Consider the following 27,500-nt stretch of genomic DNA (forward strand, 5'->3'; position numbering starts at 1 on the left):
TAGATCTCTGCAGTTCATCCAGAGTGATCATGGGCCTCTTGGCTGCATCTCTGATCAGTCTTCTCCTTGTATGAGCTGAAAGTTTAGAGGGACGGCCAGGTCTTGGTAGATTTGCAGTGGTCTGATACTCCTTCCATTTCAATATTATCGCTTGCACAGTGCTCCTTGGGATGTTTAAAGCTTGGGAAATCTTTTTGTATCCAAATCCGGCTTTAAACTTCTTCACAACAGTATCTCGGACCTGCCTGGTGTGTTCCTTGTTCTTCATGATGCTGTCTGCGCTTTTAACGGACCTCTGAGACTATCACAGTGCAGGTGCATTTATACGGAGACTTGATTACACACAGGTGGATTGTATTTATCATCATTAGTCATTTAGGTCAACATTGGATCATTCAGAGATCCTCACTGAACTTCTGGAGAGAGTTTGCTGCACTGAAAGAAAAGGGGCTGAATAATTTTGCACGCCCAATTTTTCAGTTTTTGATTTGTTAAAAAAGTTTGAAATATCCAATAAATGTCGTTCCACTTCATGATTGTGTCCCACTTGTTGTTGATTCTTCACAAAAAAATACAGTTTCATATCTTTATGTTTGAAGCCTGAAATGTGGCAAAAGGTCGCAAAGTTCAAGGGGGCCGAATACTTTCGCAAGGCACTGTATATACAGTATATACATATATACAGTATATACAGTATATACAGTATGTATTTTTTTTACACACCCAGTGCAGTTAGTTGGTGTAACGAGCACACGGCGTGTAGATCAGGCCACCCCTGCCAGCCACTGAGCCAGCCAGTCGCACCACTGTCGCTAATCACGCAACCAAAAAAACGAATGGCGTGTCTGCGTTGGTAATTCCAAATTGCATTTGACTACCTCAGCCTAGATTTATGATACACATATAAATATAGTATTTCTGGACAGGTGGATTAATGGGTCTCCTCAAAGGGCTTCTTTATAGGTCAGTGCCTGCAACGTTGTCTCAGCAACGCTACTGTAATCCCCCCCAAAAAAAATCGCCTCATCTGCGCCTCAATTCATTACAGCACAGACGGAGAGGAACACAGAAGGGGTAAGAGCACAGTGCTGTGAAAATGATGCCTCTAGTGAGTAATGGAGAGACTTAGACATGGGCCTCCATCACATGCTGTATCTGATCTACTTCCACTGTGAACACGCACGCACAAGTCACTCTACGCGTTAATGTGTGTAAATCTGTGTCATCGTGTGAATTTATGGATTTCTGTAAGTGGGTGGGTATGTAGTAGTATGAAATTGCATTAGTAGCTCCTGTATTCGTTCAACGTACAGCGTGAGTGGGATTTTGAAATTGGGATGTTCTGAATTTGTAGAATTGGGGACAAGGCAGCCTTGGACAGGGGCATGACACAGACTTATCTTAAACCTAATTAGATCATGATAATAGCTTTAGGGCCTCGGTGATGAATGGCTGGCCTGTGGATCGGAACTCTTTCTTCCGCACGGTGGTTCAGCCTTAGATTTGCAAAGCAGACAGAGCCTGAATGTTAGTACGGTAAGATTTGTGTCAGTTTACAAGTAAAGGTTTTGTGTGGGTCTAGCAATGATCTCATCATTTACCCGTTGTTTTTGTGTTGGCACGTCTGTTGGCATTTCATCTGCCCTCTGCAAAGTGCACACCACCCGTACCAGTATGGTCTCCCGTGCCATCAGAGATTCCATGAACACCCTGAAACCCTGGAGGGTAAACCCGATTCACTGTGTGTTAGTGATGGGTCATTCTGACGTTTCATTCTCCTTTAAAGCCATGGCTTCTCTTCTGAGCCTCCGTCCTGTAGCGCTAGTCAGCCAGCCCGACGTATTTCCAACCCTCCCTCGCCTTGCTTTCCCAACCGCCATCCACGTTCCACGTTCCACTCTTCTGGTTTTTTTGACATTCCTCTTGGGGGGAAACTTTTCCCCTCAGTGTCAGCTGGGTCATGACGAGTTAATGTTGCTAGGCGACATCTATCTTTTTCCAACACCTTGAGGGCATCTTTTAAATGGAGGAATTTGGTCATTATGTGACATTAACCTCATTAGAAAACAGTCTTTAACTGCTCGGAGATTAAATTGATTTACAGCTGCCATTTCCAGTACTGCTCTCGATCAATTGTTAAACTATCCTTTTTATGGCCCAGACTCCGCTGTGTGCCTTTTCTCTCCCTCCCGCTCCTTGTATTAATGCCAGGTATGTATTCCAATAAAGGAGGTGGGAAACCTTTTTTTATGCCACTGTGGTGTAATGTGAAAAATCCCCTACATAAGTGAGCCTCTCCCAGGCGCTCACAATAGAGCAATATGATCTGGCTGAGACAGGCGTGTTGGCGCGGTGAATCCATCCGCTCCGTTTGTGTGGCTAAATGTCATCGCTGCGCCTCTCTGCTCCTGACAGCTCAGGTTTATGTGGCCGTTTAAGCCCAACCCGCACGCTGTAGTTCTTTGACAAATCAATAACCCTACTATTTCTGTGCACCATCCGGACCCTCCATCTGGGAGAATTGACCTGCGTGGATGGAGTGATACCGCACCCCCTTCCATCCCGCCATCCTTTCACCGCACTTTTGACACATTTATAAAATGGGTCCTTTTTTTCTGTCTCAATTGGCCACAGTGTTGATCGTGAGGAATATGGCGCAGGTCACATGGTAGCATCGAGGGGGAGACTGGAGCTAGGAGTCGGGTGGCTGCTATCGCTCACTGGCGCCCCACAAAATCCCCGGAACTTTCCAGCAACGCATTTATTAGAGTGAATGAGTCCGTTCTAAAGAATGGCATTACAAAATAATGTGATCGCTAAATTATTTAAGGATTTTTTTGCCATAATGCTTCACTTTATAACCACAGAACTATGTACACCCTCTCTCTCACACACACACACACACACACACACACACACACACTGAATTATAGCACATCCATTTAATGTCCTCGTCCAAATTTAGAAAAGGAAAAGATGAGAGAAGGTGGGTGGGTGGTGCAGAGAAGGTGGGGGGTGGTGCAGAGAAGTTGAGGGGTGGTGCAGAGAAGGTGGGGGTGGTGCAGAGAAGGTGGGGGTGGTGCAGAGAAGGTGGGGGTGGTGCAGAGAAGTCGGGGGTGGTGCAGAGAAGGTGGGGGTGGTGCAGAAAAGGTGGGGGTTGGTGCAGAGAAGTCGAGGGGTGGTGTAGAGAAGGTGGGGGTGGTGCAGAGAAGTCGGGGGGGTGGTGCAGAGAAGGTGGGGGGTGGTGCAGAGAAGGCGGGGGGTGGTGTAGAGAAGGTGGGGGGTGGTGCAGAGAAGGTGGGGGGGGTGCAGAGAAGGTGGGGGTGGTGCAGAGAAGTCGGGGTGGTGCAGAGAAGTGGGGGGAGGTGCAGAGAAGGTGGAGGGGTGGTGCAGAGAAGGTGGGGGGTGGTGTAGAGAAGGTGGGGGGTGGTGCAGAGAAGGTGGGGGGTGGTGCAGAGAAGGTGGGGGGTGGTGCAGAGAAGGTGGGGGTGGTGCAGAGAAGGTGGGGGTGGTGCAGAGAAGGTGGGGGGTGGTGCAGAGAAGGTGGGGGGTGGTGCAGAGAAGGTGGGGGGTGCAGAGAAGGGGGGGTGGTGCAGAGAAGTCGGGGTGGTGCAGAGAAGGGGGGTGCAGAGAAGGTGGGGGGTGGGAGAGAAGGTGGGGGGTGGTGGAGAGAAGGTGGGGGTGGTGCAGAGAATGTGGGGTGGTGGTGCAGAGAAGGTGGGGGGTGGTGCAGAGAAGGTGGGGGGTGTGCAGAGAAGGTGGGGGTGGTGTAGAGAAGGTGGGTGGTGGTGCAGAGAAGGTGGGGGGGGCGGTGCAGAGAAGGTGGGGGGGGTGCAGAGAAGGTGGGGGGTGGTGCAGAGAAGGTGGGGGGTGGTGCAAGAGAATGTGGGGTGGTGGTGCAGAGAAGGTGGGGGGTGGTGAGAGGTGGGGGGTGGTGCAGAGAAGGTGGGGGGTGGTGAGAAGGTGGGTGGTGGTGCAGAGAAGGTGGGGGGTGGTGCAGAGAAGGTGGGGGGAGTGGTGTAGAGAAGGTGGGTGGTGTAGAGAAGGTGGGTGGTGGTGTAGAGAAGGTGGGGGGTGGTGTAGAGAAGGTGGGGGGTGGTGCAGAGAAGGTGGGGGGGTGGTGTAGAGAAGGTGGGGGGGGCGGTGCAGAGAAGGTGGGGGTGGTGTAGAGAAGGTGGGGTGGTGTAGAAAAGGTGGGGGGTGGTGGTGTAGAGAAGGTGGGGGGTGGTGCAGAGAAGGTGGGGGGTGCAGAGAAGGTGGGGGTGGTGTAGAGAAGGTGGGGGGTGGTGCAGAGAAGGTGGGGGGGTGGTGTGGTGAGAAGGTGGGGGGTGGTGTAGAGAAGGTGGGGGGTGGTGCAGAGAAGGTGGGGGGGCGGTGCAGAGAAGGTGGAGGGGTGCAGAGAAGGTGTTGGGGGTGGTGCAGAGAAGGTGGTGGAGAAGGTGTGGGGGCGGTGCAGAGAAGGTGTTGGGTGGCGGTGCAGAGAAGGTGTTGGGGGCGGTGCTGTGAAGGTGTTGGGGGCGGTGCAGAGAAGGTGTTGGGGGCGGTGCAGAGAAGGTGTTGGGGGTGGTACTGTGAAGGTGTTGGGGGCGGTGCAGAGAAGGTGTTGGGGGCGGTGCTGTGAAGGTGTTGGGGGCGGTGCTAACTCCATCATGCGACTACATTTAGGTGTCAGGCTCCTCTAGCCATCCTGACTTTAATATAAATAGATATAAATCAACATGCTGGGCACTGTGTTTTACCCGCTATCAACATATGAGCGCTACATTTTCACCCACACATCCTCAACATACGTAAGGGGTGACGGTGAAGGCATTTTCTGCGGCCGGGTTAGAAATAGCTGCTAGGTGAACTAACCTTGGTGTGGCATGCCAGGGGCCCCACCTCCAGAGTGTCCACTGCTGCCCTGCCACTCTCCCCCTGTGACCTGCCTCCTGGCTGGGTTGCTGCAGTCCTGTATGCCACCACCACCACCACCCAGGCACAGCTCAGGGCTGCTGCCACACACAGCCCCTCTAGTCAGATCCTCTGGTGCCTAATTAGGGAGGAGGGACGGCGGAATGGAGGGATGGAGGGAAGGAGAGCCAGCTTGGACTTTAAGAGACTAACCCACCTCTGCCATAACGGAGCACTTATGGGATTAAAGGGGCATTAGCGTTGATATGCCCATGTAGGCCGTCTGTATATTTATATAGGGCCAGATGATGCAAACTGAGAGGCAGCCACGACAACTGTTGTCTGTGCACTCATCATTATCATAATCACCTTCATCATCATCATGTTCATCATCATCACCCCACACAGATTGCATCATGGGAATAACTGTGTGGTGCCACCAGACGTGTGGGGCTTATTCCATGTGAGTGACACTCTTTCTCCGCTCTCTCTCTCTCTCTCTCTCTCTGTACCCCTCTCTGTCTACCCCTCTCTGTCTACCCCTCTCTGTCTACCCCCTCTCTGTCTACCCCTCTCTGTCTACCCCTCTCTGTCTACCCCTCTCTCTCTACCCCTCTCTGTCTACCCCTCTCTGTCTACCCCCTCTCTACCCCTCTCTACCCCCTCTGTCTACCCCCTCTCTGTCTACCCCTCTCTGTCTACCCCTCTCCGCTCTCTCTCTCTCTCTCTACCCCTCTCTGTCTACCCCTCTCTGTCTACCCCCTCTCTCTCTACCCCTCTCTGTCTACCCCTCTCTGTCTACCCCTCTCTGTCTACCCCTCTCTCTACCCCTCTCTGTCTACCCCTCTCTGTCTACCCTCTCTCTCTACCCCTCTCTGTCTACCCCTCTCTGTCTACCCCTCTCTGTCTACCCCTCTCTGTCTACCCCCTCTCTGTCTACCCCCTCTCTCTCTACCCCTCTCTGTCTACCCCTCTCTGTCTACCCCTCTCTGTCTACCCCCTCTCCTTCCCTCACACTCGCTCTCTCTCCCTCTCTTAACCCCTCTCTCCCCCCTCTCTAAATGCCTGACTCACTCCAGAGTCTCAGACAGACTGTGACGCTCTGCTTAGCTCTGGTCTGGTCTACTCTGAGTCCTGGAAGGAAATTGCTGAGCCTCCAACCCCCCCCTCTTCTCTCACCCCCTCCTGGAGGATTTCCCCTATTAAGAGGGAGAGACGATGTGAAGGACCTAGAGGAAGAAAAGGTGAGTCTACTGTACGGTAATAACCCCAGCACACAATCGCTCCTCTTCTCTCACCCCCTCCTGGAGGATTTCCCCTATTAAGAGGGAGAGACAATGTGAAGGACCTAGAGGAGGAAAAGGTGAGTCTACTGTACGGTAATAACCCCAGCACACAATCCCTCCTCTTCTCTGTTATCTATCTTTCTGAATCTCTCCATTGACTGATCCATTTATGGGGATTTTTTTTTTTTAAAGGTACTTTTCAACTGTAACCTTCCAGTCTTGGTCCCGGAGAGAACATTTCATTCATGCACATACAACATGCAGAAAATATTCATCACACGGAGTGCATATTAAAGTCGGTATATAACATTGTGACAGTATGTTATTTACAACCTACAAGCTTTTTTTCTCCTGAAATGTAATCAGACATTAGTAAATATGCTGACTCAGAAAGGCTCGTTTTCGCCAACTGTTTCTTGGTTTACTCTCCGCTTATTTACGTGCGTCCTACTAAACAAAGGCCTCCCAGCAAAACAAAGAAGGACAGTGTTAAACGTTGCCGAGTGTTTGATCTTGACATGTCTAAAGTGACCACAGCTATCCCAACTACAGAGGGCTGGACGAGTGTTGTGGCAAATGCTGTGTGTGCCATGCTGCGCTATACTAAAACTCTGTCCCATATCGTTTGGCTTTGAAACGGTTTCATTTCGATTGTCTCTGCTTGGAGACGGACACTTGAGACAAAGAAAAGGAATACAAAAAAAAAAAGCTCAAATACACATTATCCTTAAATGGAGTCGGATCAATTCTGGAACAAAGCATTTGAGAAGGGAAAAATACATATGTGGGGGGGGGGGACTGTCTTTTGATGTAAAGTGTTGACAGCTGTGCTTGGTTCTGGGAGTGCGGGGGTCGGAGTGTGGTTTGACTCCGGGGTCAGGTGCCCCCCCCCTCCCCCACTGCCCGCCACAGCTGCCCCTTGCTAAATGGAAACGAGATGTGATATTGTTCTGTTCTAGTCATCACGGCCATCTGATGTCAATTTCACACAGTGGTGGGACCCTCCACAAGCTGGTCCATACCACCAACCACACTAGTAATAAACAAAACAAAGATAGGAACACACACACACCCTTCCTCTCTGTGTCTCGCTGTCTCTCTCTCTCTCTCTCTCTCTGTCCTCTACCTCTTCCTTTCTCTCTGTTACAGTCTCCCGATCTATCTCTCTCTCCCTCCCCTCTATCCACACTGGGATAAGTCATGAGGAAATTGATGCCCATGTTTCGTGCGACCACCTGTTCATTCTGGATACAAGTCTAAGAACCCAGTAAGGGTTAACCCTCTTTGGGGAGCGAGTGGGGGAGGTTGTTGGCACCCCAGTCAGAAACGTGCCCCCACGAGTGGCAGGCTGGCTCAGAACGTCCGGCTTGTTGGGACGGGAGCCCACTCCTGGACCGCTCCACATCTCCCCCCAAATCCTCCAGTCACTCCAAAGGGAGTCAGCATGCTGCCCCTCCATTACCCCCCCCCCCCCTTCGCCCCTATCTTATCCCAACTAGGCCATCATTGTCTCGGTCAATTTATATGAATCTATCTACGTTTGGAAGGACTCTTACTGTATGAAACCACAATGTTCTCGATGGCTGCATGATCACCAACACGGGTAGACTATTATTTGTGAAAAACAAAATAAATATAACATTTAATATGATATCACATTTCATTTCTATTCGTTGAACCCATTGGCCGTAGGTGTGATGACTGAACGTGATGTCTGGAACCACCCGGCAAACAGTGTGCATCTGAAATGACAATCGATGGCGGTGCACTTGAAGCCCACAAGTCCGAACACAAGCCACTAGCGAACAATGGAGGCGGGGAAGCGGCGCTGTGTTACCTGTAAGCGTGAGAAGACTCAACAGCATGTCCAAATCACCTCACGCCACCTCCATCTTGCCACTACTCATCAAACTCACACAAAGTCATAGGACCGAAAAATAGGAAACCATTCTCACTTAAAAAAACGCCATAATCATCTTCTGAGAGAAAATAGCGATCTTCTCTTTCAACTGAAAAAGGACAAATATTTTAAGAGGCAATGAATTTTGGTGGAGCTGAATAGGATGTTGGTACATGTTTTACTAAAGGAAATATAATGGCATACTATTATTAGATCACATTAATCATGACTGTGCCAAAGGCACTGACAGCAGCACTGAAAAGGATTGAACATGTTGGTAATGGATATAAATTACCCATTGTGTGATAAAAGGATTTCTTCACTAAGAAGGTAGGGATAAAACAGAAATCTTCTGAATGCGTGTGTATAAAATATTGAATAATACAGGTTATCGGAGTGGGATTAACATTTTAAGGGAATCAGATAGTAATAGTGCCAGAACGAAAAGTGGATTAAATCCATCCGGTTAGAGAGGAGAGAGTGGCGAGGTAGGAGAGTTGTTTTGACAGAGGTCTGTCAGTTGGCACGGCGATAATGAGTCACATCTCTCTTATACGGTTATTTATTGCCCGACTTGGCTCGCAAACAAAAGATCAATAATTTGGAGCAAATCTAATGTTGTCCCTGGCGCTAATGTGGTCATCCATCACATCTGCCATCTTTATGTGGGAGATGGACTGAATTTGTGTTCATTTGAGATCAAATGCAATTATAGCATATAGCTTTAATAACATCTGAGCCCCCCTGTGAATATGTGTGGGTTTTTGATCATGTGTATGCATATACAGTAGGCTTGTGAGATGTGTTACATATGTGTAAATTATAATATATTTACTGACATAAGACGGGTTCGAAACATTTTGTCCACATCAATCTTCATTTCGTTCCACAGTCCCACATTTTGAAATATGAAGTGTGTCAACAGTCCATCCCCCACAAGACGGCAAGCACACAAACATCCCTTCACACAAATACACACGCAGCACGGCCAGTCCCCCATTGAGACAACACAGAGCTAGTGAGGAGATCCCTCACTGACAACAAGCCCTGGGTGAGCCAGCCTAAGTCCACCTGGGCTCTGTCTGACTGTCAGCCTCTCAGAGTGAGGTATGAGTCTGGCGAATGACAGACAGAGGTCATCTGTCACAGAGGATCCCTCCTGCCTAGGTGTTGCCCCACGGTAGGCACACCTCCGGAGAGGGGCAGGACCCTCGCAGGTAGACTAATAAGCCCAGGCAGAAGACACAGGAAGAGGCCCCACAGAGCCCCATAGCACCTCCTCACACGACATCCCTCTCCCACAGTCACAGGCGCAGGACACTAACCTGACAACCTGCACTGCGCTTGATGTCTGGTGTACACCACGAGCCAAATAGAAGCCATTTAAACTGGTACAGTCCTTAAAAAAAATACATCAATTCAAATTGTAGATAGGTGTTGGTTTTGAAATGAATGGGGAATATGGAAATGTCAGTTGGGTCCAATTTCTCAGTCTCACCTCTAAGTGGAATAAAAGAAATACAGTAAGCATGTTCCTCACCTAACGTGTTTTCTTTGGGTCTTCTAATTGACATCCGTAGATCACTGGAAAAGCAAACAACAAAGAGAGAGAGAGAGAAAGAGAGAGAGAGAGAGAGAGAGAGAGAGAGAGAGGTAGAGAGAAAGAGAGAGAGAGACAGAGAGAGAGAGAGAGAGAGAGAGAGAGAGAGAGAGAGAGAGGTGGAGAGAAAGAGAGAAAGAAAGAGACAGAGAGAGAGAGAGAGAGAGAGAGAGAGAGAGAGAGAGAGAGAGAGAGAGAGAGAGAGAGAGAGAGAGAGAGAGAGAGAGAGAGAGAGAGAGAGAGAGAGAGAGAGAGAGAGAGAAAGAAAGAGAGAGAGAGAGAGAGAGTGTTAATGACACACCAACAGACTCGTCTCCAAGAGCAGCATCATAAATTTCGCACAAACAGGAAATCATTAGCACCACAGATAAAAACAGATCAGGATCTCAGTTCAATACAATCAAATACATCCTGTCTATCGCATTACAAGAAAACACTGAGAGAGAATACAACTTGAGAAACATGGGTTGGCATCATCTTAGGGATTTAGAGGTTAGTTAGTAAATAGCAAAGACGGATTGAACAATAAACTAGGAAATGTATGACGATACGGTAATGGAGAACTAGGCTAGTCTACAGCCTAGACTACAGACATCGCACCCCAAAGTCCCTCATAGTGAGCTCCAGAGTTTTGCCAGGGGATTTCATGAAACTAAACAGTATGTCAAAGATCCCCACAACATAAGATGTCTCCCCTAAACACCCCTGTCATGTTTCCTTCGCTTTCCTTTCTTCCCTTCTCAGACACGACTTTGGGTAGAGGAAAGAGGTTTTCCCTGAGCGTTTTTTAAGATGTCATTTTTAAACATACATATCAAAGCTCCAGAATGACGGATGTTTAACTTCTGCGACTCTGCTCTCGTACAATGTGGCTTTGAGTAGGGAAGGAACTCAAAGACGTTCTGAGATCTCTTTGCAATCCACATCCTTGGACCGACTGGCAATACATCATTTGTATTGATGCAATATTAAATTTCAATATCGCATGTCAAAAGGTAGAAAATGATAGATCATAGCCTAACTAAATGAATTATTAAAGGGGTGTGCTGGCTGTGCTATCGGCTTCTCTTACAATCAACTGTGTCTGAAAAGTACAGTTTGATACTGGCAGCATTTCAACGTTATTTTTTCTCTCCTAGTTTTCTTTTCTCTCTCTTAAGTTTTGGATCAATCAAATTGTACTTGTCACACGCGCCGGATACAGTTAAATGCTTACTTACAAGCACTTAACCAACAATGTAGTCTTAAGAAAAATAAGTGCTATGTAAAATAAATAGATAATAAAAAATAAAAATAAATGTTTTAAATAAAAGTAACAAATAATTAAAGAGCAGCAGTAAAATAACGGTAGTAAGGCGATATACAGGGGGGACCTTCACAGAGTCAATGTGCGGGGGCACCGGTCAGCTGAGGCAATTGAGGTAATATGCACATGTAGGTAGAGTTAAAGTGACTATGCATAGATAAAAAACAGAGAGCAACAGCAGCGTAAAGGGGGGGGGGGGGTGAAAATAGTCTGGGTAGCCATTTGATTAGCTGTTCAAGAGTCTTATGGCTTGGGGGTTGAAGCTTTTGGACCTAGACTTGCCACTCCGGTACCACTTGCCGTGCGACAGCAGAGAGAACAGTCTATGACTAGGGTGGCTGGAGTCTTTGACAAATTTTAGGGCCTTCCTCTGACACCGCAAGGTATAGTGGTCCTGGATGGCAGGAAGCTTGGCCCCAGTGATGTACTGGGCCGTATGCACTACCCTCTGTAGTACCTTGCGGTCGGAGGCCGAACAGTTGCCATACCAGGCAGTGATGCAACCAGGTAGGATGCTCTCGATGGCGCAGCTGTAGAACATTTTGAGGATCTGAGAACCCATGCCAAATCTTTTCAGTCTCCTGAGGGGGAATAGGCTTTGTCGTGCCCTCTTCACGACTGTCTTGGTGTGTTTGGACCATGTTAGTTTGTTGGTGATGTGGACACCAAGGAACCTGAAGCTCTCTACCTGCTCCACTACAGCCCTGTCAATGAGAATGGGGCCGTGCTCGTTCCTCCTTTTCCTGTAGTCCACAATCATCTCCTTTGTCTTCATCACGTTGAGGGAGAGGTTGTTGTCCTGGCACCACACTAGTAATGAACCTGGATTTCTGTCACCTAAAAATGTCAGAAAATCTAAAAACCAATTGAGCACTACTAACAATAATCAGACCTTTCCAGTTCGTAATTGTCTGTCCTGTTCAATGAAAACTGTTTCCGAAGCACTACATTTGCTGCCAAAGAAGGAAGAGCAGGATTGATATAATGACATATTTTGAGTGGTATGAGTTGTGTTTTCTATGAAATACATTATGTCCCTGGAGCTTTATCTCTCTATTTCCCCTGGTAAAACCCTGAAACCCTTTTTTTTGTTTTTGATCTGCCCATATTACACATGGCCTCCATTCTAGGTCAAATCTGTATCAGAAGTTCATGCATTTACAACAGAAGCTATGTGGAACAGTTCAGAGCTTGTGATTCTACCAGGGAGCCAGAGGGTCTGAACCTCTTATGATCCTTGTACTTTAAAGAGTTAGAACAATGGAATAAAATATAAAGAAGTGTTAATGGTACATTTAAAGGAGTATTATGGTCAGGGAAAATACTAGTGGCACACTGACACCCGAAGATATAGTACATCACGGTTAGTATATTCAGTGGCGTGTATTCATGGAGGCCAAGGGAAGCCAGGCTTCCCCAAAAACTTTACCAAGAAAAATAAATCATATATACAGTATATGTAATGTATCTTTCGTCTCTTTATGTTTCATCACTTCGCAAAAGGCTGACTGTATCTCACCAGAGAACGCATCTGTGCGAGCGAAACAGTGCCCCCCTGTCTCTTTATATGTCTATTTGATGCTTTCTGGTCAAAAAGAGTATGACATTGTTGCAGCCTGTAGCATTAAATGAAAGAGAAGCCAGCAAGCATTTGGCCTCCCTTTATCATTTAAAAAAAATAATAATAATAGCCAATCAGCGATGAGCTACACTAAGTGAACTCAACTGTGAATAGTCCTGGCACACCAAAAATAAGTGTCAAGGGAAGCCAGTTTGGATTTGGCTTCACACCAATCACATCAAAAGCAAAACATAATTGACAGAAAAAACTTGAATTGTTGCATCTCGTTATGACGTTGTCCCCCGGTGGCTTGCTGGCTAGCTAAAATGGTCCCTTCCCTATATTAAATGGACGGAGATAGGGATTTGGACTTGTGGATTTACTTAATTCTCTGTACTGGCCAATGATTTTAATGACAATTTTGATCCAACCATAAATGTGTACATTGTGCTCCTGGCCTGAGAGGATGGAAGTTCAACATGTAGCTAGATGTAGTAGGCTAATGTTAACTAGTTGGCTCATCATTGCCCAAGAAAGGAAGTTAGGCAAGCGAGCAAAGCTAAAAAGTGTGTACTGTATGAGTCATAGACTGTTTCATCAACATGAAAGAGAGTAGGATGGCATTGGCGTTTCAATACAAGTAGGGTGAGTCAACATGTTTTTTCTACTTGCACGAACGCACGCACACACACACACACACACACACACACAAGCACACGAACACGCACACACACAGAAATCAGAACTATGGACAACCACATTATATTTAGCTTATGTTGATTGGACTAAATCGTTTTTGGTATCTTTTAGTTGTCACTGTATTAGACTAAGCATAGGTGATTTGATGGTGTTGAAATGTTGAAGTTGAAATGGTGCTGGACTAGTGGAGACAGCTCCTGTTTTCTTTGTGACTGGTGGTAACACTCCGTGGTTCTAAATCAACAGTTGTTTAGAAGTCAGAAACATTAACCTGCTTGTCCATGCTGTTGGTTATGTGACTGTTTGTTAAATGCAATATACTTTGTGGACTTCACCGGACAGATGTTGCTCTCCGCTTTTGTGATGAAACAAAAGTGTGGTTGAATGTATTCTGCCACAGTGTCTTCTTAATGTCTCGGCCTTTAGGCCTATATATCACGGTGTCAAAGCATATGAACTAGCAGGATATAGAGCAAACAACACAATTATCACAACACATAGGTTGTAATCTGCTTTTTTAGTGTTAGGGGTGACAATGACATCATAACCTCTGAATGTTTTAATTGGAGGGTCCAGATTGTTGTACTGGTGACCCCGCAGAAGTCATGGCCACCATTAGCGTCCAGATCGCATGCTAACAAACAGAATCTGTGCATGTTAGTTGGCGAAAATTCAATTTGAGCTCTTTGTCTGCCTGATGCCTTGCCCTAACGATGGTCTCTTTTTTTTTCTTAAACAACAGAACACAGAGGAGTCGTTAGGACCCTCTCTTCATTACTTCAAAAAACCAATCATTAGACACCAGAGTATATACGTAATTAGAAAATCACTTCCTTTGCAATCCTGGCTAAGTAGTTTACATACTGTAATTACAGGGACAAAATCAATTTTTAATCATTTCACTGATTGGGCTCATCAGCTCAGTAGGAACATTGTATCCTGCTTGTTGTGCGAAAGCAACATCTGGGCTAAAACAATTACCCCTTTGTGTTCCAAAACTATTCAGAAACAGGCTTTCTGCAGCACCCGATGACTGTCATGTAGCCCGACTGCAGCCATCTCTCCCCCTGCCCTTGACTTGAGCATGGAGGATCACGTTTAAAGCCTTATAAATCAATACTCTATAATAAGCTGCTCTTGAGAAAAAGCAGCATACTGCTTTTTTAACACCTTTAGTTTTGTCTTCCTGTTGTTGTCGGTGGTGGTGTTTTTTTTGTTGTTGCTGCTTTTCACACAAATAAAAAGAGTTTTTTGTTTTTTTTTTCTGTTTTTTCCCCCTGAATAAATATCCCCTTTCTTAATATGTGTTCCATTCAGCTTGCAAATAAGAGTATTGTTCATATCTCATGTTCACAAAGCAAATATGTGACTTTATGATAATTACTGGTGTTACAGAGTATTAACGAAGTAGAGAGACTGGATGAGTACTTTCCATGTTTGGTTAGGTGAGAAAATAATCGGACGTATCAAACTTCAAACAAATGTCTTCCTGATATGTTTCCCCCTTCAGTGACTAATAAAACGCTTTGTATTCCTGTCTGCAAGATGCAGGATCGATCCGCATTCGTCTCAACTCTCCTTTCGCTCACTTTGGAAACTGAGGAAATCAGATTTTGGAAAAAAGAAAATGAGTTAATGCATTGATCACTCTCGGTGTATGCAAATCATATTTGCTTCATTTTTTTTTTACTGATCAATAGGGTTAATTAAGAGATTCATTTGAACTGCACTTTGGAATCCTGCTTGAGCGTCGACCTCGGAAATCATCCCGCTGTCCCTCCGTATCCATGGAAATGAAAGGCGCGTAAGAGGGGCCATAAATCTGAAAATCCAATTTGACCATGAGCACGGGCGCAACAGTAAAATATGAAAGCAAAGACAGCTCACAGGTAGATCATCAGTTATATGCCAGTGAGGCAACATTTTAAAAAGTTTATACACAGACTTTTTCACTAAAGGCAGGGCCATCCAAAAATAATGTGGTGAGTAGGCTAGTTCCAGGGTCGTCCACAGGTTGAACTTTGACCGCGGTTATGGGTGACATTGATCCGAGAAAAGTTGCCACTATTGGCTCCCAATGAGTGTGAGTGCCATGTGTGGCAGCGAGCCTACCAGCGGCGGTAGTGGTGGTAAACGAGATTAATAATGGACGCTTTTTGACAATTATTATTATTCCCAAAATGCTCTTTTGTGATTTGCTTTGAAGGGGGGGAGCGCTGGGAAGATCAGCCCGCGAAAGGGGGGGGCGCTCATTTGGAGAGCTTTTCCAATTATACAATTAGTCAGGAATGTAGGGCAGCAGCCTCTGTGTTCCGATCACTCCGACCCTGGAAAGCAAGAGCCTTTTTCTTCCTCGCTGGTCGTGTACAATAAAATAAATGATAATTTAAAAAAACAAAAACATATCCGAGGCCTGGGCACCAACGAAAGTCCGGGTGGACGCCGCGTAGGCGCATCCCAAAAGAGCAAAACGAACAAATGGTGACCTTATTCGTGCCGACTGCGTGCGAACGACCAATGCAATACACTCTATGCTAATAGACAAAGTCAAGGGGTCAGGGTTTTCTGTTTAAATACCGCTCTTTGAGTTGAAAGGCTTTTTGTGCATTTTTCCCCTTCCTATCGGTACAGTGTGTTGTGGGTTGATTGGGTGGCTTTGGCAAAGGACACCAACAAGTCCTAATTGTGCATGTGAATCTCATTTATTTATTGAGGGTGAAGAGATTTTAATTTGATCGTTCTTCCTTTTGATTGTCCTCATCCTATGCCTGGTACTAAGTGTACTAGTTTAATATTTAAAAAGAAAAAACACAAAAAACAACTAAGTACCATCTCTTTCCCTGTGGATTTTCTGTCATTTTTCTTTACTGATTACAGTGATGACTACACGACCCTCTTCAATAATTATCCTGCAATAAAAAAAGCTAAATAATTATTATCATTATAACTCCTTATCAAGACTGTCGCTCCTTCAACTAATTCTTATCCAAAGTGTCAGAGGCAAAATGTGTCCCTTGGATGCCAATCATTTCTTATTTATAACAGCATGATGTAGTCTCACAACAGTGGCAGGCTGAGCTAACTGAATCCATCCAAAAGCTGTGGTGGGAAAAGTCCCCTCATACGGATCAAACTGCTATAAGCTAACCCATAAACGAACCCTTCTGCTGTCTCGACGTACCTACATGATTCAAATAGACTCGACATTCCTCTTTTACATGATGTCCATGGAACGTCAATAGCACATACTGGAGGAGAGAGTAGGTGAGTTGAGAAGTATGGTACGTATGTATGGAATCCCCTATGTAGCTAGTCCCTGTACTTGTGATGGCCCCGATATCATTTGGAGACAGCCTGAAGGTTGCGTGCATGTGTGCCTTGTGTGAGAATGAGTGTGAGAATGCGTCAGAGAGAGCATGTGTTTGTGATGGATCCAATATGACTGAGATCTGTCTCACATACCTCTGATGCCGCACAAGCCAAAAGACTGACTCGCTATTTTAGATTTGACTTATACATCTCAGCATGGAAATGCTGTCCAAAACACCGGCGACAATTACCGAGGCTATTGCACTGTTACAACATAGCACACATGTTTGAAATACGTCATTCAATGTCATCTAAGATTGAAATACTTTTGAGTTGCTCTGTTTACAAATACAAATACACACGATGAACTAAGCAGATCTATATTTTAAAATGATAAAAAGTACAGCATCATTGGTGTATCAAGGCTGTCTGATAATTTGACTTGGGAGTCCCGCTGGGTATATAAGACAGCTGTCATATAATTCAAGCTCAAACAGGAGAATATATATTTTCTTCAAGAAATGTTATAGCTAGAATTTCCCAGATTCAAGAGAAAAGGTTTCCATTGATTAGCACTTTACAAGCAATCCATTTTTACAAACCGGCTTGACCTCTCTCACTGGACGAGGGTCTACTATGAATTAAAAGGAAAGGAGGTCTTGTCAATAATTCCAGGGAAGGGATTGTGGGCAAGGAAAAGGGAGAACATACAAAGAAAACGAGATGTATAGAGTGAGAACGAGAAAAGAATGGGCGATGAGAAAAGAGATGTGTGTGTGTGTGAGAAAGATAGAGGACATTACGTGATCTCACCTATATACATCGTGACTGTGAAGAGAGAGAATACATATTTTGAGATGATGGTGAGGAGGACATTGCAAACTGCTGGCAGACCCCGTCAGCCGAGCCCTGATGCAGACAGATCCTTCACCCTCTATGTCACATGATCTACCATCAGTCTCAGAGATGGGGATATATCGCCACCAGCTCCAGAAATAATGGGTGCACCTGTTTACCGTGTCACCTCTGTTTGCTAATTGTCTCCTTGAGCTACATTGGGGAAGTAAATGCGTCTCGGCTTTTGACAGGCGGGCGTTTATTTAGAAATCACATTACTTCCAGCGCAATTGTTCTTTTTTGTGGGGGGGGTCTAGGAAAGTTAAATGAGAGTGCTGTGCTACAGATTTCACTTCCTGATTAGGGGGGGTGACAGCGCTGAGCTGAAAAGTTCACATCCACTTGTTCAATCCCCCCAGAACCATGCCAGAGAGGAGGGGGAGTGTGACAGACATCTTTAATATCCTGCTCTTTACGTGATCAATCGGGGTGCCACTGATCCATACCTGCAGTACTGCCACCTCACCGACGTAGCTCAGGAAGAACACAGACAGGTTTGCAGAGGGGGGGAAGACAAGCGCCTGTAAACAAAGCAGACAAACCAGGAAATTCAGTGCCGATGCTATTGAAGTTAGACAAGAATGCACAATAGCGACAGAGAAAACAACACCAAAATACCCATTACAGTAAATACTTTCCAAACATTTGATCCTTTTCATAAAATTCTGCAAACTACTGCAGGCACAGTAGCATAAGTACAGTAGCACAAGTACAGTCATTACATAGAGAAGCCTAAACGAAATAAAAGTGTGGTTAAAACGACAGTAAGAACAGGTGTGGTCCATGGCATATGGTATGGAAAAAAGACTGAGAAGGGTTGCATTTCCGTTTGATAGTCGGAACAGAGGCTACTAGGTCCTCCAGAAACGACACGCGCTACAAAACGTGAAACAAACCTTCAGCGCACAGAATGTTACCCGATCCAACTTTTAAAAGTCCTGCCGCTTCACGCAAGACAAATAATCAGGTCGGCATAAGCTATGTGAACTACATGCCCTGCCCTCCATCTAAAGTGGCGTGTAACCCAGTGAGTAGGTTTGGGTGTAGTCCTCACATCGAGTCAGAGTGAGTGGGGCTGGGGCAAGAGCTGGGGCTGAAGCTGGGGCAGGAGCTGGGGCTGAAGCTGGGGCTGAAGCTGGGGCAGGAGCTGGGGCTGAAGCTGGGGCAGGAGCTGGGGCAGGAGCTGGGGCTGAAGCTGGGGAAGGAGCTGGGGCTGAAGCTGGGGCAGGGTCACATATGTGGTTCTCAAAGAAGGCCACCCCAGGAGCCTGCAAAGGGAATTCTAATCACCACTACTATTTCAATAGTAAAACCAAGAGGAAAACACACACACACACACACAAAGGCACACTTGCCTTAAGTCACATTCTAAATTGGCTCCCAGGAGCATTTTCCCTACCTTGTTCACCAAAGGCATTGTGAGTGCTTAGCATATGCCGGGTAACATGAGATCTCTGCACACACTCACATTGTTTCCAGAAGTTGCGCTATTTTCTCCTTTAAGTATTTCCCATCAGGAGCTTCATTCAATTCAAAAACAGTTCACATATATCTATTATGCTGGATTGCACAAGCCGCCCACCCTGCAAGCCTCGATAGAGACGCCAGACTGGGGAGCAACGAAAAGGAGGATAACAAAAAGAAGGTCAACGTAAAGAAACAGAGAGAGAAAACTCCTGTTCTCAGATTCCTGTGTGTCGTGGATGAGACTTTGCTACTCTGGGGACTTTTAGATGTTCTTGTGAGAGGGTTGAGTTGGGGAGTTGGGTAGGTCACCTCTCCTGTCTTAGAAAGAGTCAGCTCAACAGTCATGGCGTACCCAATAGTTGATACTAGGGGGTAGTGGTGTGGTCGACGATGGCGTGAGAGTCGGGCCATACGGTGAAAAGGCCCATGACCAACAGTTTGGAAGGGGTGAAGGACTTTAAGCACCTTCTGCCTCACTAGTTCTCCAGAATGTATAGACAGAGCATGCAGGAAATACTCGAAAACATTTTTTTTTGTTGACAAGATAACCTTTGCTGTATTTACCCTGTTAAACATTGTGTTCTTTTAATGCTATGCTTGATACACAGGGGGTGGAAACCATGTGTATAGCACATGCAGTGTTTAAGCAGGGGAATGGCAGTCAAGAGCAGACGAGTGTGGATTTTACCCACACTACACCCACTCATTCCCCATCCCAATACTACACCAGCCTGGCAGACGGAGTTAACATTTTAACTGAAAATATTCCTTGCCTCCAATAGTCCAATGTAATTCATTTTCCATCTCTGTTCATTAATCATTGTTAAAATTAGTGATCCATTTCTTCCACTCTGCCATCTGCACTCAGCTTCGTTACAAACATGACACCTTCCCGCATAATAAAAGCTGACAGCAACGAGGATGCCTTTCCAAATAGCTTTTTGCATATGTGCACCTCTACAACTAATGCTGTTGTCAGACAAAAGTAGGTTATTTAAGGAGCGCTCCTGCTAGAACAATCACACACACACACACACACACACACACACACACACACGGCTAGACAGATATAGAGACCCACACATGTCCATGTCTCCCAGGTATATACTGTATACACAATTTGATATAAACCAAATCAAACACACACAACCAGATGTGCCTAATCTTGAATGGAATGTGGTAAAATCCTGATAATAAATCTCCATATTTTCACTATAGAAAGTGAAGTTATGAAATCAGAGATTCGGAAACATTAACAATCACCAGAGAGACAACAATGGGACCGTTGTTGTTCTTCATGTGCTGTTTAAGTAGGCAAGATTGTATTCCAACTTAGAAAGATTAGTACTCTGTTGTTCTTTTCTACTTTCTTTTACGCATACAGATCTTAAGAGGGATACAGTGTGTGTGTGTGTGTGTGTGTGTGTGTGTGTGTGCGTGCGTGCGTGCGTGCGCGTGTGTGTGTGATAATCTGATACACGGTTCAGACTAACTATTGTTGACTATTTGATACCAGAACATTCTCATTGGATACTTCTGTTTAATACAATGAATACAAGGTGACATATTACAGTCCTTTGTTCTCTGTAAGTATGCACTGATGAGAGTGTACTAGCATGTATGCTTATGTGTGTGTGTGTGTGTGTGTGTGTGTGTGTGTGTGTGTGTGTGTGTGTGTGTGTGTGTGTGTGTGTGTGTGTGTGTGTGTAAGGAAGTGTCTCAGTTGGCTGAAACAGAGCTCCAGACAGTGGAGCTGCTTGGCTGAGGAGAGCAGGGTCTATAATGAGCCGCATGGGCCAGATGATGCCCATCGCAGGTCACACAAGCCCCACACAATCCCCCCAATATCCAGTCCAGAAGCCTCTGTTTGCCTTCCCCAGGACGGGGCTCTGCTCCCCCCAGTCCTCCCTGGTCCCCCCTTAATGCCTGTCAGCCCCCCAGATCTGCCGTACGGCCTCCCTGGTGAGGTGTCGCTGGAAGCCCCAGGCACACCACATTAATCTATATAATGCCCTCAAAGAGTGGGCTTTTTCACACCGCTAACTGCCAAGGCCTACGAGGGGCAGTGGGCTGCGCCATGGTTCAGCTGTTCGCCCAACTGGCGTCCGCACACACACACATACAAGAACACACACACATACTGAGGCTTTACCTATAGGCTCCGATTGATTCAAAAAGAAGTGTACCTTCATCAAATGGCTAGCAGAAACCCCTGCAATCTTAGGAGGGTTGGACTTTTCAGGCAGACAGCAAATAGAAAAGAAGCTAAATCATCTTGACATTCACCAACGTGGAGCCCAAGAGAAAGCCACAGCTTCAGTTATTTCTCCCATCCACTCATTTGGTTCTCCTTAACCCCCCACACCCCTGCTGCACATACACACATGCACACACACTGACACGTTTAATTTCAGGTTCTCAGCACATCTGAATTACAGAAAACTGACGAAGGATGGAGGCCAGGCCCCTCCGGACTGATTAGCATCATTTAAGAAAGCGTTCCATTTTGCTCGGCTCAGCGACCGCCCAGCCTACAAGATGGGTGGCCTTTCAGCATTAGAAGTCAATATGGAGTAAACTCATTTGAATTGAACATGGAGGAAAACCACTCCAGCGCCTGGGCCACTGCATTTTTTGAAGTCTTCATATATTTGTTCAACGACCTAACTGAGTTCTAAAGTAGCATATGCACATAAAATGAGAGGACAAAATAATGACAATTTGAAATGTATAAAGTAATAAGACAGAACAAATTTTTTTTTTGCCTCTAAATTATATTAAGCCATGCAAATGGTTTCAAATTTTGTAAAGCTTTTCGGAAAATCCTACTTATGGTTGCCATTCTGTGCCAAAAAGTTCATCTGGCCTGTAAATTTAAGCATGGATTACAAATATTCAAATCATGAGCTTACTGTTCAAATAAACATTTCCAACAGGGGAAAAGTTGCAAGGCATACACTTTCAACATAATTCCTCCTCTAGTATCGCCCTCCCTTCGCTCCTAATAAAACAAAAAGAACACAAAAAAAAAGACAAAACAAAGAAAAGAGTTGAAAGTTCATCTTTTCATTTATCGTCCGACTGAATAAACACCCCTGATGAAATCTGATTCATGTAATTGTAACCACCTATACAATCACAGTTTGACAGCCTTTGGTTATGTCCTGATATCCTGGGCGGGACAATATTACAGTTTAAAGGGGGGAATGAAAAAATAATAATGTATTTTTTAAATATTCTTTTTTAAGTCTTAAGCCGGTCAGCTGCTCGCCACATGGGAGAAACAATAGGGACTGAAGTCACAATGAGTTCAGCTTTGGTTTCCTAATCACCTCTTTTATAAAGAACCCATCTCATTGGAGAGGGCTGTGTCACTGCAAGGGGACTGACCAGTTATTAGGGCAGACAGTGGGGCTTCACGAAAGGAAGGGCCCACTAAACCTGACCCACGGAGATCTTGACCTTGACCCCTCCAATGTCTTGTTTTTCACCCAGCTTGGGTGAGATGGACCCGGTCAGGGTAGGACCTAGGCAATTGTAATGACAGACTGTGTTACTCTGGGATTAAAATAGCCCCGGCTCTCACCGAGTGCTGCATTAAAGTCTTCCACATTGCAAAATTGCAAACAGATGCAACTCAAGTACCTGCAAATAATCTGCCAAGACCAATTTCAAAAGGGAGACTTCAAAATATGTGGAAGTCATTAGGACGAGTATTGTTTTTGTGAGGAGCAGGCAACCAGGAGTGGCTCCACAAGCAGATGGATGCTGCTTTTAGTTAAGAAGAAAGGCCCAATGTATTATTCCTCCATAAATGAAGATACATAAACGTAGTATGACACAATTACAGGCAAAATATTGACTTTTCAAAGGCAACAAAAGAATGTAAAATGTCCTTCTTTTTTTTTCTTTTTTTCGCAAACACAATCTTTCATCTTCTTTGAAACTTCTTTGTGGCTTTTCAGAGAAGATATGAAATAAGACAGAGAGATCTAACAGTGTTGTGTATTAAAGGTAAAATTATGAAAGCCTCTTTCTCCTAAAGGAGAAATATTTCTGAGGTCTAATTTGCAACTGCGGCTGTTGTTGTTTTTCAGTTGAAGAGAGGGTATCGGAAGTTCTAGGCTCCTCGGTTGTAAGCTTTAAAGCACTGCAACACAGCATTCTCCAATTAAAGATGATTTCAGCACCATGCACGGCAAAAAACTTCATTAGAATGTACATCAAACTGACAACAAATTCTATTCTGTGTGCAAGAAATGAACAAGGCGTCATCAAAATGCACGCTCTCTCACATTTATTTCTTGTAGCAGATTACTCTTAATATCAAATACAATTTGATTACAAAGCGGTAAGGTTAGTGCTCTTAAGTGGAATATAGTGACAGTTTGATCCCCCCCCCCCCCAAAAAAAAGTTGGGAAATCGCTGTCCGTGAAACAATAAGCATTCAATCAAATCCTTCATGATTGTAACAGTAGGAAGCGTTTTAAGGCTTTCCACCCACAACAAACACGCTTTGTTCTCCTGCTATGAGAGAGAGGGACACAATCAAGTGCGTGAGAACGCCGGGAATGCGGAATTTTCGAGCGATTCCTCTCCCTTTTAGGTCGCCCATATTATTCGCTTCCTGTCTCATTGTAGCTGGCAAAAGAAGATGGTGTAATTGAGCAGTGCAGAACATGTGCCCTCCCTGCTCGAAGATGACAGATGGATTATAAAAACTTCAAAGCCAAGCATTTGGAGCACCAGGGGAGAGATGGTAGGTATTTGAACTATCATTCTTTACCCAGGAGACAATGGCTGCCTGACATTGTGTATACATCAAGAAATTGTGGAAACACACAGACATAATCTCCCCCCTTATCCCCCCCCCGCCCTCTCTCTTACTGCTATATATTTAACATCCTGTTATGAGCAACTTTCAGCCAAGCACAAGAGCACACGTTACCGTAAGAGAGTGTATTTTTGTATCAGTTAACCACCTATTTCTTTTTTAGAATGTTGTTCAATTTGACTGTATGTTGCCATCAGTGTCTTATCTTAATAATAATGAACACACAGAGGGCAGGGACAGTTTTAACCCACGCAAGGACATCATGATAAACAGGCCTGTAAGAATGTAAGCTACTGTAGCCCGAAGCGGGATAGTGGGTGGTGATTTCTAGAATCATCTTCAAAGCATGATTTAGGAAAACAGCCATCTGTCGGTCTTCCTTAAGCACGGCGACCTTTAATAGTATAAGGACAAGATGTGAGTTGGCCATAGATGGAGGTGAACTGGAAAGACTTGAAGAGACACACAATCACAAGAGAGAGCGCCAGAGAACGGATGCTATCTGCAATTGTCCCCTTTGCTCACACACGCAAACACCCTCCTGAAACTCTTCAACAGACACATACCCATACACCGCCTCCACCCTTCTCTCTCTCTCTCTCTCTCTGTCTAACGCCCATGTGCACACGCGCACACACACACACACAGCGGGTCATATGGGAAGCTAATTACTGTTGACCTCCACAGTCACACCGTTTAACCCCAGTCCCTGGCATAGTGACCCTGTCTAAATTAGCCAGGCCTAACTCTGGAAACCGGACCTTCCTCCATCCCTCAAGTTCTACTCTGGTCCTGGTCGCACAAGGGTTCCACCACGGCACGCGGTTTAGAGTTTAGATCATCAAAGTCCCCCAGGTGGTGAACTACGGAAATCCCATAGGTTCAGAGTAGTAACGGTCTCGAATGACTGTCTTAGTCACATCCACACGAAGGTTCATTCACACAAACGTTAGTTTACCGCAAACAGACATAGCTTTAGAGAACGTGCACTCAAAACACAGGGAGGCGTCCGCGGAAGTCTCGTCTCGTCAGTCAGGCAGGATTTTGTTGAGCGGTTAGCATTGAGCCTCCAGTGCGCTGTGCTCTAACTGAGGCTGCAGTCCTCTGAACCTCCTGAGACCTGGATGTGACTCCCCGTTTGACCTTGGGGGCCGGCGAGGTTCTCCACTCTAGCATCTGCCAATGGGCTCATTATGCAGCCCTCCCTCCATGTGGTCACCTTTTCCGGATCCACCAGGGTTTCCAATCTAATCTCTCTGGATCATCCCATCAATGCTAAGGGTGTTTATGTGTAATGAATTCCATCTACCCCCCCACCCCCACAATCCTCCCACACCACCTCCTCCCTCTTGTCTTTTCAACTTTATTCATGAAATCAGTCAGTCATTTCATTGCTTTTCCAACAACATGAATGGTGATGTTGCATGGTTGAAGTCATGTTTACCGTGTTCAGGTTCTGGAATATAATAATGGTAACGTTTTATGACCGATAGGGTCTTCTGACTCTTGGACTGGTCTCGAAATAGTTCCGTGTGCAAATTCTCTCGAGAATTAAACGGGACAATCCTTTGGGAAGGCCATCCGTCACAAATGTGTTGCATCGTTGACGTGTCCGAAATAGATACAGCGTGAAGGTATAATAAATACAATGGGACGCTCCTCTCTTTACGCTTCCTGTTCCTCTTTCCCGACACCCAGCAGCATGGGGAAGCAGATGCACCGTTCCTCCCTCATCCTCATTACTAACTAACTACGCTGTTTGATTAAAAGCGTGTGAGAAAAAAAAGAAAAAGAAACAGGCCGAACCTCCATAATTAAGATCCCTTCACAGATTACCTCTGACAACAAAAGCGTGGAGAGCGGCCGCCTGCAGCCGGGGAAATTGGATGAAAAAGAGGGTGAGGACGGGCCTGACCCCTCTCGGCTCCATGCTAGTACCGGCCTTGCCTAGATCAAATGTGCTCCCCAGCAGGAGAGGGACTCCCACCGGACACGATCCAGGGCCTGGGGCCTACAGTACGGACGCTACAGCTACATGACCCATATCAAAGTTCCTCAGGCATTGTACTATCGCTACAAAGCACCAGCTTCAGCGTAGCACACAAACATACACACACATTCATACAGTGTGTACAAACCTTTGGGTTCTGTCCTCATACCGTCTGCTAAAGATAAATACCATTGGAAACCACACAGACCAAATGAAATCCCACTGTGTCGCTGTATCACTGTATCATGAACGCAGAATGACTAACACCGATCCACATTACCTAAGCACCTTATAATCAGCCGGCTCCGAAAACGATAGCCAACGTCTGCTATTACCTAGCTACTGTACAGTAATTGTACTGTTACAGGTTCATTCCAGATTTCATACATGTGATTTCATACATACAGCTAGTCTGGGCATCCACTCACTAACACGTTCCCCGTTAAGCACCCCACCTGAGCCTTTCAACCTACGACCCGATGGTCAGAGATCCATCTCCCTACCCGCCGCTCCATGCTGACGCCCATTATCCTGTGGGTCCTTTGCCTCCGCCTCAGAGCGGGAGGCCATTAATATAATCACAGGGATCTAGTGTGTGTTGGAGAGCCCCGAGGCTACAGCAATCAGAGGGAAGTGAGAGAGAGAAAGAGAGAGAAATAACTCCACCCAAATCTCCGGAAAACGTTCCCAATCCTACGGCGCTGACACGGATGGGTCCAGAAAGTCATGATCGCCACTGGGGGAGGGGGAGTGGGGGGTGCTGAAGTTAGCATTTTAAGAGACCTCCCAAGACGGCGGGGTTGGGGGAATAACACATGAATCTTCTCTACAACCTAGGCTGTGCCTGGTTGATCTAACGATGACTGGTCACAGAACCATCATCATGCAAATTTAAACAGAGAAGATATTTCATTGCACTAATGATGATGCCCCCCCCCACATAGAAAGCCTATAACTATCAACACCAGGCAAGTTCACCACTCTAACAAGGACATCATCTGTGTGGTCATCATTAGCTTAATGTCCCAGATGATGAGGTGGCTAGATGGGGAAGACAGCGTGAAGAACTGTAGAAACTTGTGATTGGTCCTCACGCCAGGCCATTGGAGGTCTGTGGGTACAACCCAATCATTAGAAAGACAGCACAAAGAATTGTCGGAAACCCACCTGACCACAGAGAGGCTAATGCATGAAGGGACCGGTTGTGAGGCTCCTTGTGCAGAGAGCAGGGCAGGGAGAGCTGAGCTTCAACTCAAAACCAAAGTTGCTCCGTTCAACTTTGGAACCGTGGTCGCTTGGCCACTCTTTTTAGAGGCACATAGTGAGTGGATGACTAACCTCATGCGTTGAACTCTTTCCCACTCCCTCTCTAAGCCCGTCATTGTGTTCTGTAACCATGGACGTGGAGATTCCTTCCAAAACAACTTGGTTTCTCTTGCGGAGCATGTTTTCCTCAAAGTCCTTTGTTTATCACAAACTCTAGTGGAGGATGGGCCTGTGAGTGGAGCGAGGATAGTGTTGCCCACACGGCTCCTGCCTGAGCCACACTGACAGTCCTATTTACTAAAACAGGAGAGAGTCTACAAGACTCTGGCCCAGCACTTCCACTTAGCTTTCTCCCCATTACAACGATTGGTGTGAACGACATGACAAAGAGATGAAACGGAGAAGGGAGAGGAGAAAACAACGCCTCGTGATCAAAAAGAAAAAGAAAACAAAATACGGGAAGAGGGAAAAAAAAGGCTGATTTAGGAAAA

The 27,500-nt window shown here is 45.8% G+C and overlaps 1 protein-coding gene across 7 annotated transcripts in view; it reads right to left on the reverse strand.

The window, feature by feature from the left end:
• Positions 1-27,500, reverse strand: part of LOC115112112 (zinc finger protein 536-like) — a 201,189-nt gene that overhangs the window by 164,381 nt on the left and 9,308 nt on the right. For all 7 annotated transcript variants that reach the window (XM_065011870.1, XM_065011871.1, XM_065011872.1 and 4 more), the window contains exons 2-3: positions 17,898-17,972; positions 9,620-9,663 (exon numbers count right to left, since the gene is read on the reverse strand). The gene's annotated coding sequence lies outside the window, so the exon portion shown is untranslated. The remainder of the gene's footprint in view (positions 1-9,619; positions 9,664-17,897; positions 17,973-27,500) is intronic.

The sequence above is a fragment of the Oncorhynchus nerka genome, linkage group LG27 (assembly GCF_034236695.1).
Source record: "Oncorhynchus nerka isolate Pitt River linkage group LG27, Oner_Uvic_2.0, whole genome shotgun sequence".
NCBI classification, from domain to species: Eukaryota; Metazoa; Chordata; class Actinopteri; order Salmoniformes; family Salmonidae; genus Oncorhynchus; species Oncorhynchus nerka.